Genomic DNA, 11,313 nt, shown 5'->3' on the forward strand with positions numbered 1-11,313 from the left:
AACTGGTCCATTTTTTTGACGGCCATTTGCCATTTGTGGAAGGGGAGGTAGGGCCTTGGCTAAGAGCCCAGCTGTGGTGTGGTGGTGTTGGCTGCATACAAACCATCGAGGGTGAACACAAGCACATTTGTTTAGGCCTCCTCCCCCCTCACCTCAGGCAGCCTTGGGAGGAACAGTTGACAATTCCTAACCACACTAGCCTGGACTGGATACCCATCCACACGCTGGGGATAGACAAGGCCGGTTGGGGACAGGAGGAAGAAAGGAAGCTTACCTGAAGACTGGACAAAAGAAGCAATATTAAAAAAAAAGTATGTTGACTTTTACTGTTGATTTGTTGATTTTGATGTAGTTTCAAAAACAAATGCATGACTTATCACTCCAAATGACAGTGGACTGTCTAAAAAAAAAAGCAGGGAGGGCAGAGTTGTATAGCTTGGTAATGTTTTTATTCCACATTTTGTGCCTTGGTTCACCGGCATCTCTGTTCGTCTCCTGAGAAGCAAGAGTTGCTAGAATCAGTGAGCTTAACATTTCAAGATGTGGACAATTTATTTATCTATAGATTCCCTTTGTAGCTCACGAATGTTGATGGCCATATAAAGGGACTCTCTTCGAGCTGCTGATGTGAAAAGGGACATTGCTTTATTCCCAGTGGGACTGAAAATAACATGGCTTGGACATTCCAACATGTCATTGTAGCATGGGGCGATGCATGAATCCACTTAGTGTTCCTCTGAGCAAAAACATTTCAGTAGACACAGAATCTATGTCCCAAATGGAACCCTTTTCCCTGTATTGCAGTAATTATAACCAGAGGCTTGTATATTTCTATATTTATTTATTTTTAGATCTGTTCTTGTCTATTCTTTTTCTGTTTTATGTCATGTTTTATGCTTTGTGTGAACCCCAGGAAGAGTAGCTGCTGCTTTCGCAACAGCTAATGGGGAGACAAATAAAACCCCAGGTCAAAAGCAGTGCACTATAAAGGGAACAGGGTGCCATTTGGGACGCATCTCAGAGACTGCCTCGACACTGAGCACGTTTCAGCAGACACAGACTGCCTCTACACGCCCCAGTCATCTCACTACACCGGGAGCTACACTGTCTCAGATAGAACCATGCTTTAGCTCCAGCTAACATTTTTGGTTGGATTTGTTTTGGATAGTAGATTTCCCTTCATTATTACACTCTCCTTTTCTGATGTTTTCTGATGTTATCAAAACAGTTTTACCTTTACACCATAGCATTGAGTTTGCTTGTTTTAATATTTGTTCTAAGGAGAAACAAAACACATACACTTTTACCATTAAACAGATGCCTGGATAATTAAAAGTCATATTTATCTCAATGCTGGTATGGAAGCTGTAGGACTGACTGCTTTATGACCAAGCAGGTTTAACTCCCAGATGCAGCTGGGAATTCCAAAGGGTAGTGTTCTGGTTAACTATGGGAATTCTCTAACAATATCTTTTACAGAGACTTGGCCAACTCTTCATCTTTATGAATTCCAGACATTGGATTGTATATGATTGTATCAAGATATAGATTTGCCATTCCATTCCATCACGTAATACGTTATGGCAGAAAGGAGAATGGAAATATCTTTCAAACATGAATCTGTCTGAGAGTGATTTTGAAAAGAGCTATGGTTGTTTCGGTATGGTGCACTATAGTATGCATTTGCTGCAGAGTAAAATTGTGTAGCCTATAGCTCACCCCATGGACCAGCTCCAACCTCTTGCTAATCATCAGTGCAAAGAAAGCAGGAAGGAGGAATGTCTGGTGAAAGCTGGTCGCACTGAAAACAATGAGGGTAGGCTAAATGTATGGGTTTCTGACCGTAGAAGTCCAACATCGCTCCTCCCCAGGGTCCCAGACTGGTTGTTAAATAAATGAAATGGTATTTATCACACGCTTCATAAACAACCGGTGTAGACTAACAGTAAGCCCTTCCGAACAATGCAGAGAGAAGAATATAGACAAATAATAACAAGGAATAAATAAATAATGAGTAACGATAATTGGCTATGTACACAGGGGACCAGTACTGAGTCGATGTCCAGGGGTACGAGGTAATTGAAGTAAATATGTACATATAGGTAGGGATAAAGTGACTAGGAAATAGGATAGATAATAAACTGTAGAGTCAAAAGAGTAAGTGTAAAAAGGGTCAATGCAGATAGTCCGGGTAGCTATTTGGTCAACTATTTAGTAGTCTTGGAGGTAGAAGCGATTCAGGGTCCTGTTGGTTCCAGATTTGGTGCATTGGTACTACTTGCCGTGCGGTAGCTGAGAGAACAGTCTATGACTTTAGATACTGTATGTGAGGTATTGCTCTCCTATTGGAAAGTGCAGGGTGAAAATCACTTAGAGCTTTTGGCCAGATATACATGTTTTATCCTATTTAAAACCTCATTAGAAAGCAATTACAGCCAAAGTACTGCTAAGTACACTTTCAAAACAATGGGCGATAGCTCAACACTCAGGTGCTAATAACTATAAATCCATAAATAAGTAAAACTGCAATGGCACTCTTAACGTTGAGTATTTGGCTCATCTTCTTTTGAGAGTCTCTCTCTACTAGAACCTGCATTCCACGTTTAATAGGTTTAGAATGTTCTGGATTTGAAACTGCTGACATTACTCTCTACAATAGTCTCTGTAGTCTTTGTAATAGGCTTTTTATGGCTCACATGCCTCTACCTATCTTAGCCAATATGACTCAAAGCAGACCAGATACGAAAGACCTTTTGAGAAACATTTTGTTTGTAACATTGTTCACCACATAACAATAGTGTATAATTATGTTGTTAAGAGATATTATTATTTGTCAATGTTTTGGAGTTCCAAAATGTGGTGAATCAGTGGATTTTAATTTTAATGGTAATTGATGATCTACCTAGCAAGTAGTTTTCTCTGTTCTGACTGGTTAGATGTTGAGAACAGGAAGTATTTGAAGTGACATTTCTGTGAATGTAGTCCGTTCATGGGTAAAAGAGATATGAAAAGAGTAAAAGAGTAATCTGTCTCCATCCAGTGTTGTCAACATATAAAGTCATCAATCCACCTTATGAAGAACCCTTAAACTACATTAGTACAGCCAAAGAGCAGTAATGGTATGTCTGGCAGTGGCAACCTATTGTCAAGTAGTACAGGCATAACAAAAATAGAGTGACTTTGATATATTTTATTACCCCTTTTTCGTGGTATCCAATTGGTAGTTACAGTCTTGTGTCATTGCTCCAACTCCCGAACGGACTTGGGAGAGGCGAAGGTCAAGAGCCATGCATCGTCTGAAACACAACCCATCCAGGCACTGGCTGTGACAGAGCCTGGACCCGAACCCAGAATCTCTAGTGGCACAGCTAGTGCTGTGATGCAGTTCCTTAGACCACTGCGCCACTCGGGAGGCCCGACTTTGATATCATTTAAAGAAAACACAGGCTATTTGTCATAAAATGAATCCTGTCATTGGCTCCTTCCCTTCATCCACACTGATTGGAAAAAACTACAGGGCCACGTTCAGCAGGACACAATAAAAACGTATTATGTAGAACAAACATGCCTCTGGCACGTAGAACAAGGAACCATGGGAGCTCTATTCATGGTATTTCTATGTGCAATGTTCCACAACGTTTGCTTGCTGAACATGGCCCAGGTAAAAATTATAGGGTGGAATCTCGTCATTAGGCTGGTTTTCACCTGGGGCAAAACGTTCCGTTCAGTTTTGCAACTGTTTGGACTAACGATTACACCCCTGGTCAGTTCTTTGAGATCGCTGCATATAAAGGAGAAGAGGAAAAGAGAGGAATGATCTTTAGAGCTTTCTTCCTCTTCAGTAGAGGGAGGAATTCTTACATCCCTCTACTCCTTCGCAATCATTTCCTCAGTCACCCTCAAAGGGTCTGACCCTTAACCCCCAACAGTTTAAGGTCTTCCCTCCAATGTATGGGTTCTAGCCATGGGTCAAGCCATATATTTTGTGCATGATTACCTTGTCGGTAGCCTCTCAGGTCGTGCAGCTAGCCACAGTGAAGTGTTAGACGTCACGAGGAGAGAGATACTCTTTCCAGGTTGAAACTGAGAAATGTCAATGCGTTTGATTGCGCAAAAATGCTATATTTTTTTACGAGACAGGCTACCACATGTATCCAATGAATTAGATTAGATTGAATAGAATGTTCAAATGTCAGTTCGAAGATAATGGAGTGCTTTGTCCCCATACATAACTTGAAGTGTGTCTTCACAAGTGGTTTGTGCACAAGCATTTGAGCCAATTGATTAATACTTGTGTTATTCTGATTAGATTTATCTAAGGCTTATCATAGCCTGCTAATGTTTTTGACATTATGTAGCATTTGAGGCTTTCCAAATTAAATTCTCAAGGAGTAGACTACACCTCTTCTCACCAGCTGTAGTCTACACTCTTATCTGACCAGCTGTAGTCTACACTCTTATCTGACCAGCTGTAGTCTACACTCTTATCTGACCAGCTGTAGTCTACACTCTTATCTGACCAGCTGTAGTCTACACTCTTATCTGACCAGCTGTAGTCTACACTCTTATCTGGCCAGCTGTAGTCTACACTCTTATCTGACCAGCTGTAGTCTACACTCTTATCTGACCAGCTGTAGTCTACACTCTTATCTGACCAGCTGTAGTCTACACTCTTATCTGACCAGCTGTAGTCTACACTCTTATCTGACCAGCTGTAGTCTACACTCTTATCTGACCAGCTGTAGTCTACACTCTTATCTGACTAGCTGCAGTCTACACTCTTATCTGACCAGCTGTAGTCTACACTCTTATCTGACCAGCTGTAGTCTACACTCTTATCTGACCAGCTGTAGCCTACACTCTTATCTGACCAGCTGTAGTCTACACTCTTATCTGACCAGCTGTAGTCTACACTCTTATCTGACCGGCAATGTAGTTGCCTTATGATATAAGACCCATTGTAAAGGGTCAATCTGGGATACAAACAACAACAAAGTGGTCACCACGACAATTTTGGGGGTAAACAACCCAGCCTCGCTTTGACAGGCAATGCCACAGGTCTCCTAGACATCTCTTGCCGAACAGCACAGCAATGCAATGAGCTACGAGAGGAGGAATGTGAAAACAGTGTGGAATCTTTTGAAAAATGATTGCATTTGTGGCCATAAGGAATGCAACAGAGGCATTTAGAGAGGCTGAATTGGTGCATGTGTGATCGCCGACTGCGATGACGAACAGTGGGTGACGTGACCGGTCTGATGGTTTCTGTCAGTGTGCCCCTTGTCTACTTTATTCTGGGTCTGTGGTGAGGAATGCTTAAAGTGTTAAGAAGCAGAAATTCTGTGGGGAGCCCCAATGAAAAGCAGACCGGGGTCCTTATTTGGAAATACTTTAGTCTTAAGAGTAGGAGTGCTGATCTAGGATCCCCTCCTTGTCAAAATTGAAACGAATAAATGTTGATCCAAAAGGCAAAACTGATCCTAGATCAGCACTCCTACTCTGAGACACTTAATGAATATGGCTCAACGGCTTCTATCTAAAGAGCAGGCGTGCTAATCTAGGATCTGTTTTGTCTTTTGGATCATATGGATTACTGTTATATGGACAGGGAGGATCCTGATCCTAGATCAGCACTCCTACTTTTAGACACTTGAGACATACAGACTTTGGGAGTAGGAGTGCTGTCCATAAAATCAAGCTCATCATGACCTAAAAGGATAAACTGACCCTAGATCAGCACTTCTAAACTGATCCTAGATCAGCACAACTAAGAGTTCTCTTGAGTTTGTGAATAATGGCCCAGACCAGTAGTTTCCAATCAGCATGTTAGTAGAAAAATCTGGTTGGCAGTAAAGCTGTGAGTCATGTGTCTCCCTTTAAACGAGAGAGAGAGAGAAAGATAAACACTTTAAACCTTCTGAGAGACTGGGGTCTACGCCAAGCCCAGACGCTTAAGGAATGCAGCTGGGCCTTGCTTGGTTTGCCACAGTTGAAGCCTGAGAGAGACATAGTAACGCTGGCTGGTCAGACAGACTCAAGTCAGCGAACCAACAGAGCTTTTGAGATGGAAGTATAGCATTTGCTAACATAGATAATGTGTGTGTGTGTGTGTTGGTTATTCTATCCTTGTGGGGACCTAAAATCCCCAAAAGTCCCCACAAGGACAGTAAAACAAGGAAAATCCCCCCTTGTGGGGATTAGAATTAGGGTTAGAGGTTAGTAGTTAGGTTTAGGGTTTGGGTTAGCGTTATGGGTTAAGGTTAGGGTAAGGGTTATGGTTAGGGGTTAGGAAAAATAGGATTTTGAATGGAAATTAATTGTAGGTCCCCATGAGGTTAGAAGAACATAACAATTGTGTGTGTGTATAGGAGTTGGGTAAATGTGGTTGTTTGTGACATGGGCGAGTCTGTGTAAATTGTTGGGCATTTCTTTGTAAAAGCGTCATTAACAGTAACAGGAAGTTCATAGGAGCACATAAAAATTGGTGTCAAATGAAAGCTATGAATCTATGTAATTATTTTACTAAGGCATATATAAACTAGGCATAAGCAAAGGCTTTCTAGTCAAACAGATGGAAAAGGGATTTTAGAAAACATCTTGCAGAGAAAGTCTTAAAAGGTATTAGACATGCATCAAAACACAATATTGTTGAAGTTAAGACCCCTGCCAACTAATATCAACGTTTCGTTTTACAGAAATGATTTGCCTTCTGTAAGTTTAAGAAATATTGCCTAGTGTATTTCTTGTCATTCTGTTACCAAAAGCCCACTTACAGTGCCTTTCAGAAAGTATTCAGATCCCTTGACTTTTTCCACATTTTGTTATGTTACAGCCTTATTCTAAAATTGATTTAAAAAATGCTTCCCCTCAACAATCTACACACAGTACCCCAAAATGACAAAGCAAAAACTGGTTGAGACATTTTTGCTAATTTATAAAAAATAAAAACTGAAATGCCACATTTACATAAGTATTCAGACCCTTTACTCAGTACTTTGTTGAAGCACCTTTAGCAGCGACATTACAAGCTTGGCACACCTGTATTTGGGGAGTTTTTCCCATTCTTCTCTGGAGATCCTCTCAAACTCTTTCAGGTTGGATGGGGAGCGTTGCTGCACAGCTATTTTCAGGTCTAGCCTCTTTCTATTCTGGTTAGAGCCAGTTTGCGCTGTTCTGTGAAGGGGATAGCACACAGCGTTGTGCGAGATCTTCAGTTTCTTGGCAATTTCTTGCATGGAATAGCCTTCATTTCTCAGAACAAGTATAGACTTATGAGTTTCAGAAGAAAGGTCTTTGTCTCTGGCCATTTTGAGCCTGTAATCGAACCCTCAAATGCTGATGCTCCAGATACTCAACTAGTCTAAAGAAGGCCAGTTTTATTGCTTCTTTAATCAGAACAACATTTTTCAGCTGTGCTATTATAATTGCAAAAGGGTTTTCTAATGATCAATTAGCCTTCTAAAATGAATACTTGGATTAGCTAACACAACGTGCCATTGGAACACAGGAGTGATGATTGCTGATAATGGGCCTCTGTGCGCCTATGTAGATATTCCATTAAAAATCAGCCGTTTCCAGCTACAATAGTCATTTACAACATTAACAATGTCTACACTGTATTTATGATTAATTTGATGTTATTTTAATGGACCAAAAACATTTGCTTTTCTTTCAAAAACAAGGACATTTCTAAGTGACCCCAAACCTTTTGAACGGTAATGTAAGTCCTGGCTCTGGCTTGGCCACTCAAGGACATTCAGAGACACCTGCTTTGGTCTGGCTGTGTGGTTAGGGTCGTTGTCCTGTTGGAAGGTACACCTTTGCTCCAGTCTGAGGTCCTGAGCGCTCTGGAGCAGGTTTTCATCAAGGATCTCTCTGTACTTTTCTCCGTTAATCTTTCCCTAAATCCTGACTAGGCTCCCAGTCCGTGCCGCTGAAAAACATCCCCCAAAGCATGAAGCTTCCACCACCATGCTTCACTGTAGGGATGGTGCCAGGTTTCCTCCAGAGATGACACATTCAGGCCAAAGAGTTCAATCTTGGTTTCATCAGACCAGAGAATTTTCTTTGTCATGGTCTGAGAGTCTTTAGGTGCCTTTTGGCAAACCCCGAGCAGGCTGTCTTTTACTGAGAAGTGGCTTCTGTCTGACCACTCTACCATAACGGCCTGATTGGTGCAGTGCTGCAGCGATGGTTGTCCTTCTGGAAGGTTCTCCCATCTCCACAGAGGAACTCTGGAGCTCTGTCAGAGTGACAATTGGGTTCTAGGTCACCTCCTGACCAAGAACCTTCTCCCACGATTATTCAGTTTGGCCGGGCAGCCAGCTCTAGGAAGAGTCTTGGTGGTTCCAAACTTCTTCCATTTAAGAATGATGGAGGCCACTGTGTTCTTGGGGACCTTCAATGCTGTAGAAATTTTTTGGAACCCTTCCCCAGATCTGTGTCTTGACACAATCCTGTCTCGGAGCTCTACGGACAATTCTTTCGACGTCATGGCTTGGTTTTTGCTCTGACATGCACTGTCAACTGTGGGAGCTTATATAGACAGGTGTGTGCCTTTCCAAATCATGTCCAATCAATTGAATTTACCACAGGTGGACTCCAATCAAGTTGTAGAAACATCTCAAGGATGATCAATGGAAACAGGATGCACTGAGCTCAATTTCAAGTCTCATAGCAACGGGTCTTAATACTTATGTAGATCTCTTTTTTTAATACATTTGCAAAAATTCCAAAAACCTGTTTTTGCTTTGTTATTATGGGGTATTGTGTGTAGATTGCTGAGGACATTTTTGAATAAGGCTGTAGCGTAACCAAATGTGGAAAAAGTCAAGGGTTCTGAATTATTTTCGAAGGCACTGTATCTTAAAGACATTTTCTAATTTCTCTCCCTCATGAGGACGGCGGATAATGAAAGCTCACAGAATTAACAAGTAAAGGTAGACCTACCAATTAGTCATTTGATTTATGATCGTAATGGGGAATATTTAAGATGAATAAAGTTCATATTCCGTTCGGAGTAATTAACACAATGAACACAAAACATATTTAGATGTTTTCCCTGTCTGTAATACACATGATTTTAAAGTGTTGTATTTGTGACACTCATTTGTGTCACGGGTTGATGGTCACTAGACTTGATGCTGTATTTTACATATTATCTGATATCCGTTGATGCTGATTGGCGGCACACTTATAATTTATCTCTGACATGGCGTGATTCTGTTGCTGCTGATGTCTTCCTCACAGCCTCTCGGACTGGTGTTTACAGAACATTTTGCTACTCTCTGATTAACATATACAGTGAGGTCCGAAAGTATTTTGCACAGGAACACCGTTTTTGTTGATTTGGCTCAGTACTCCAGCACTTTGGCTCTCGTGTTTGTTTGCGTGTGTGTGTAGCAGAGACATTTTTTCTGCTTGTGTGTGGACAACTACAAATACCTAGGTGTCTGCTTAGACTGTAAACTCTCCTTCCAGACTCACATCAAACATCTCCAATCCAAAGTTAAATCTAGAATTGGCTTCCTATTTCACAACAAAACATCCTTCACTCATGCTGCCAAACATACCCTCGTAAAACTGACCATCCTACCGATCCTCGACTTCGGCGATGTCATTTACAAAATAGTCTCCAATACCCTACTCGAGGGCCACCCACGCTCTCGTGGGTGGCCCTCGATTCATACTCGTCGCCAAACCCACTGGCTCCAGGTCATCTACAAGACCTTGCTAGGTAAAGTCAACCCCTTATCTCAGCTCGCTGGTCACCATAGCAGCACCCACCCATAGCAACACCCACCCATTTACCTCCCTTATCTCCCCTCACTTGCTCAGATTGTATATAGACAAACTGCTTTACTTTATCTTGGCCAGGTCGCAGTTGTAAATGAGAACTTGTTCTCAACTTGCCTACCTGGTTAAATAAAGGTGAAATAAAAAAATTAATTAAAAAAGTGTGCTGGAGGTGTCTCCCTGTTGCAACTTGTAATTTAACCTGAAATGATTTATGGTTTCACTATATCTGCGACTGCGCTTCTCTTTTGTTCACCTGAAAATCCCCTTTACAATGATTTATTAAGTGATTTAAATTGCTTCCTTCTGTTACCAAATCGGTAACAAGATGACCAAAAAAATCCATAACAGAATGACTGAAACTGAATTGTCTACAATGGGAATTGATAGTAGTCACAATCCACAGGTGGGTCACCTGCTACTGTCTTCCCTTCCACTGGCATACTGTTATGTTCAGCTCATAACTGTTTTCTTTCTGTCACGTGGTGGTCAAAGTAAAGTAAAGTAGAGTAGAGGTCAGTACAACACAGTACTGTACCGTACTGTACAGTAGAGTTTAGTACTGTACAGTAGAGCACACTAGAGTAGAGTACATTATAATTTACTGTATTGTTTTTACATTTTTTGATTTAACTATCACTGTACTATACTGAACTATGCTCTACTGTACTTTACTATTCTCTACTCAACGGTGCTGTACTGTGATGTCCAAACTTGTGAAACAGATTCATTTGGTCTTGTTTGGGGGCGGAGCTCATTAGAATAATAGCCAGTGTGTAGAATAATACCTAAACATGCAAAGGATGATATCACTGGTTCTACCTTTGTGTCTATTCAGGATACCTCACCATGAAGAGGATGACATTCATGAGCATGCATTTCTGTATAGTACAGATCACGGACCCATGATGTCATCCTGTTACCAGGTGTTAATCCACTTCACTTACTGTCAATAACCAAAATAGATTTTCTTTCAAACTCAGGGTGTTATAGCACAGCTGACAGCCCATTCTTTCTTAATTCGGAGTAGATATTCAAACGTTTCTGAAAAACTGTCTCACGCAAAAAAAACGGAGAGATTTTACCGTTATTCTGTTACCAAACTTTACATACAATATTCTGTGGAAATTGTTAAAAGTAGTCCTTGTACATAGAGCTAAGTAAGCATTTCACTGTTAGTCTACAGCTGTTGTTTACGAAGAATGTGACATAAGATTTGATTTGTGTCGTTTCATTAACATTGCAATAAAACATTTTTTGTTTGGTATACTTTTAAAGGTGATAAATCCTAGTCTCAACATCATTCTGTTAGTGTGTAATTACCGTCTGTCAGAAGGATTGTGAAGTTGTGTGTTATATTATGTGTCATTAGCATGTGCATGTGAGTTAGTGTCTGTTACTGTATGTGTGTGTAGGCCCACCTACATGCATGCATGTGTTTGCCTGTCTGCGTGCAAGTGTGTGTGCGCGCCACAGGAGGTTGGTGGCACCTTAACTGGGGAGAACGGGCTCGTGGTA

The 11,313-nt window shown here is 41.1% G+C and overlaps 1 protein-coding gene across 1 annotated transcript in view; it reads left to right on the forward strand.

The window, feature by feature from the left end:
• The first annotated feature begins 120 nt into the window (after nt 1–120).
• The window catches only part of LOC115196063 (nck-associated protein 5), a 167,202-nt gene continuing 156,009 nt past the window's right edge, over nt 121–11,313 (forward strand). Inside the window, exon 1 of the mRNA XM_029756569.1 lies at nt 121–311. The gene's annotated coding sequence lies outside the window, so the exon portion shown is untranslated. The remainder of the gene's footprint in view (nt 312–11,313) is intronic.

Source organism: Salmo trutta, chromosome 6, assembly GCF_901001165.1.
Source record: "Salmo trutta chromosome 6, fSalTru1.1, whole genome shotgun sequence".
NCBI lineage: Eukaryota > Metazoa > Chordata > Actinopteri > Salmoniformes > Salmonidae > Salmo > Salmo trutta.